The sequence below is a fragment of the Cephus cinctus genome, unplaced genomic scaffold, assembly GCF_000341935.2.
Source record: "Cephus cinctus unplaced genomic scaffold, Ccin1 Ccin1_scaffold0267, whole genome shotgun sequence".
Lineage (NCBI taxonomy): Eukaryota > Metazoa > Arthropoda > Insecta > Hymenoptera > Cephidae > Cephus > Cephus cinctus.
Genome location: NW_014332977.1, coordinates 26,288 through 31,409, shown reverse-complemented (window position 1 = coordinate 31,409; position 5,122 = coordinate 26,288).

The following is a 5,122-nucleotide window of genomic DNA, read 5'->3' as shown; positions in this document are numbered from 1 at the left end:
TACTCCTAGCAATCTTTGTGACTGAATTTCCGAAATTCACGTCACACTATATAATTCCAAATCGGTGCAATTATTTATTTCTGATCCTAAAGAACTCATGACGGCATAACAACATACAAGTTTTTAAAGAAAATGTAATCTTCAATGCATAAAAGCGTCGTTAATGGTGTCCAGCTTATTGAAGCCGTGTGGTAAACGTAAGAGAGGAGACTGTGCTGGATTATTTACGTACCTCAGGCCATGCGAACAACACAGAGGATACTATGGTGTGAGCGAAACGCAAAAGCGTTGCTCGTTGCACACTTTTCTGGACACTCTGGACTTCTACGTCCGACACCTAGAAACAGGAAACTGCGAAGCGGAATACCTGGACACCCTGGACTCCCACGCCCGGTACCTAGAAACAGGAAACGGCGAAGCGGAATACCTGGACACCCTGGACTTCCACAGCATGCCACCTTGGTAAGCCAAAGTACGAGCCTCTGCTCATGAACATTTTTTTTTTCATAAATTTTGTTATACATTTTACGTATGAATTTGTTTCAAATTAGAATAATAGTCATGAAAATATGTATTAGTGCAACAATTTTATTAATTTCATAATAAGTATTGATTATATTAGTACCGTAGGTACTCGATAGTAACAATTTTTACTTCAGGCATTGTTCGAAATGCCCACCTTCGACCGCAATACAAGCTCGTATGCTGATTAAAAAATTGCACTTCACGTTCTCGAGTATCTCGGGAGGGACGCTGGCAAAGGCTTCGTTTATCCGGTTTCTTACGTTTTCGACGGGGGGCGGCCGTAGCCCAGTGGATAGGGTAGCAGATTCACGACCGAAAGGTTGGAGGTTCGCGCCCAGCTTCCAGCGGCATTCACCAAGGGGTTTTCATATGAAAACTTAAGTAAGTATTTATACGGATTTCGCCCAACACTATTCGGATTCGGTGTATAAACTTTGTAGGTCCCCTCACGCAGAGTTGAGTACAGCCATAAGGAAAGGAAGGAAGCAAAGAAGTTTTCGACGGATCCAACGGGATGTCGATAAACCTTCTCCTTGATGTACCCTTAAAGGAAGAAATCCAGCGGGTTTAGATCTGGAGATCTTGGAGGCCAAATCACGAGACCACCGCGACGAATCCATCAGCCTGGAAATGCGTGGTCAAGCCATATTCGCACCGCTGCCAGGTAATGCTGTCGGAGTCGGTACGCAGAGCCGGTCAATGTGTTGGGGAGAATGTGAGGTTCAAACTAAAAAAAAAAAAAAATATATTATATTCGCATCGGTTAACTCGAAAACGAAGGTCATTTTTGATGAGATAAAACTACTTTTTCAAATTTTTATGTCAGAGAGTTTATAATGTCTGAAATATTCATAGAATCACATTTTGAAAAAAATCTCTGCGCGCGTGTGTGTGTGTGTGTGTGTGTGTGTGCAGATTTTGCAAATTTTTAGCCAGGAGGCTATTCTACTGATAGTGTTTAAGAATACACTGTTAGTGTAAATGGTATGTACTCACAAGTTTATCGCCCTTAATCCCGGCCCAGAGGTTTATCGAGAACCTCGACTGATGAGTACGATTTTGTGTGCAGATTTTGCAAATTTTTAGCCAGGAGGCTATTGTACTGATAGTGTTTAAGAATAAACTGTAAGTGTAAATAGTATGTACTCACAAGTTTATCGCCTTAATCCCGGCCCGGAGGTTTATCGAAAACCTCGACTGATGAGTTCGGTTTTGTACCAAGGCAAATGGATTTTCGCCACGCTTTTCATACTGATGGAAGTTGTGCGTATTCCATGTAGTATCACGTCCAAAGTGTGATTCGTCCGTGAAAATGATTGAATCAATAAAACTTGGATTCCTATCATACATTTATAGGACCCATTGGCAGAACTCCAATCGAACCGGAAAATCATGATAATTAAGCGACTGCACGCGTGTTAGATGGTACGCGTGCATTCGGCAATCTTTTATAATGCGCTGCACGCATGCCTGTCCCAATACATATAAACGGGCAATCTTCTCTCCTAGTCCATTTTTTCAATTTGACGTATTTTGCACAAGGTCCGGAGTCGACAAGTGTTGCGTAATTTTGCCACCGGAAGTCGCAAAGTGCTGCAATTTGGTTCAGTCCCACCACCCACCCTCCCGACTCCCTCTTACTTTAATAATCTGTTTTCCTCCGGACTGCTATAAATTTCAGTGCATGACGTTTTGGACACCGTGTACCGGTTTTCGTCTGGCTGAATGCATATCCCGAAACAATTGCCGATCGCGCGTTGCACGTGTAGCTGCTGCGCCAGCCTAAGTCACGCCCATGCCCATATTGGGAGTTTGTCAACGAATCCTACGACGCTCGCTCGGGCTATGAAACAATTGCTAAGCGCGGAATTTGTGGGAAGCTATTGCAAAGCAGCGATCTTTGGCATCCGCGAATGAATCCGCGGAAATCCTTCGTTCTGATTGGTCGCACTTAAATGTCCAATCTTGCGGAACATTTTCAAAAATGTGTTGATCAAGACAATTATAAATACTTAATAATTCAGTACTAAAACCTGTGTTATTCATCAACACATTGACAACTTTTTCGTTAATATTTTCAAGAACATTTTCATTCCTTAATATTGTTGTGGCAACTCTGGTTACAGTTTCAATGGAGTCGTACAATGGAAGACCTTTGGTTTCTAATTGTTCAATTGCATCACCGATGATTGCAAAATTCTCGTGGATCGTGACAGATTCTCGTGACAGATTTCTGATTTACCGACTACAAAAGATCTGTATAATATCGTACAGGGAATATAAATTCTTAAGGAATATGCTTTGTAAATATGAGAAGTCATCAACGGGATGTAGCACGAATCGCTGGAGATCAATGAAAAAAAAGCGAGATCAAGATAACCTACGTAAGGCGTCATAGAGATATCTGTGTAAGTCAAATGGCATTATCATAGATAGGACATTGTAGTTGTCAGTTAGTGCTTAACTTTTCAACTGAGAACCTCTGTTCTCAGCAAGTGATATCCAATAGGCATGTCTTCGCCTGGATTCAGTCTGCCCATAGCCACCGAGAAACAAAAGCAATTGTTTTGAGGTAAGCGTTCATTTGTTCACGATGGCTAAAACATATTCCAATGCTATTTTTTATTACAAGTTGGAAGTCGAAATATTTGCCTACCGTTACTACTTTGGCTGGAGAGCAACCGAAGCTGCGTTTATGTGTGAGTGAAACACAGCGCTCTGATTGGTCGACTTCTATCGCTTATATCTCGGAATCTATTGCGAATTGAACGCCCAAATTTCGCGTACTCGGTCCTGGCACCGTCAGCTACCTTGTGGATGCGACTGTCGCGGGGGTTCTGATACATCCTGTATATATTCCCCTATATAGTCGCCTAGCGCGCGTAGCCTATCCCGTCACGAATAATCCCTCGACCGGAGACCTATTAATCTACTGAAAATATCAGTCAGAAAATACGCAATCCCCCTAGCTGCCTTCCGGGCGTCTATGAATCTATCGTCGGGAGAAAAGCGTGCCACTGCGCGGCACTTACGCTATGTGACGCACGACCGAAACGACTACGCGTAGCGTGGACTGGATACTAATAATTTACATGCAGTTTCTCTGGACATGCTCTACGAATAAGTCAACACAAAACTAAAGATTAAACTTTGATACGAGATAACGGATCCTCCAGATCGCTACCGAATTGGCAAACATCGGATCTCAACGATCGTGTAAGCGGAAGGCGACGCGTGCTGTCTGGATGCTGTCTATGGTTCCGTCAATCTCGATCAATTACAAAATTATGGAGCTCGGTAGGCGTCACTCATCCCTACTCGCCCTGGCCAAATCGTCCAGTTCCTCTCTATCCATTTCCTTCTCTTTCCTAGTTATCTTTCTCTCACTCTCACTCTCTCTCTCTCACACCACTTTCGCTAAAACCACTTCTTTTGGCAAACCCACATGTTCACTAGGATCGCTACACCGCAAGTGACGCTACCCGAACGTTCGCCCGCTAACGTGCCCTATTGGCGCGGAGAAATATTACCCTCGGGCCCAATCAAATTCGCGCTAGACCCTACGCGGCCTAATTCGTCCGCGATCTTCAATTGTCTCCGGGATCCTAGAAAAAAAGATTTGCGCATCTTCTCCTCTTCTGGGCGATTGCAGTGTCTTTTCTCGGGGCGGGAATCTCATCCGCACCCTATCCCTCGTTGTACGGCTCCAGGCCGCCACTACAACAACCCGCTGATGCAGCCAGAATCTTGAATCTTCTCGCGGCGTCCTTCCGCGTAGGTGGCCTCGCTCAGTGGTGCTCTGCGGTCACGCTGGCCCTCCTCCTGTTGGCTACGTCAGTCCAGTGCTGCTGATCGCATTGGCCGGGCCCCTTTGCTGTAGTCAGAGCCGTCGCTGGTGTTCCACGGGCCTCATTACTTCTAATTTTTCTCCGATCGGTTCCCTTACGGGACCGACCACCGCTAGTAACATACAAAATACAGAACCCGAAGGGAATTAATAAATATTCTACACGCTAAATTTAGTCCACGCTTGACGTAAATGTTAGGTTGCCTTGCGGACCTCATGGTGTAGCTCTTTTATCGCCTTTTCCCTCTCTCTTTTGTGACGTGCACAAAGTGCCACGTCACAGTATGTGCACGTGTGTATGTATATATGCACATGTATACCTATATATACCCCTGTATACCTATATATACCCCTGTATACCTTGTGACGTACCTCGAGCCAGGAGGCGGAGGGGAGTCTGCAGTAACATTTTTGTTACAAACTATATATACCCCTGTATATCTATATATTGTAACGTAATTCTTTTCCTTGACCCGACACCGATAGCAAAACATACGAGAACGAACTATCTTCGAGAACCAACCTACTTTACCGTCCACCCGTCGTTCGTGTATCCGCAAGCTAGGCGGGCGCCAGCCAATTGTTTTTTCAGCGGGAACTGACGAGCCGGTATAAACTGGGATTTGGGGTGAAACAGGCCCAACTCCACCAAGAACGAGAGCTCTGACGGAACCTATCAGACGAGGCGATAGCTTAACGGATCCTGTCGATTTTTGGGGACGCGTAAAATCGAGAAACGCAACCGTAGGT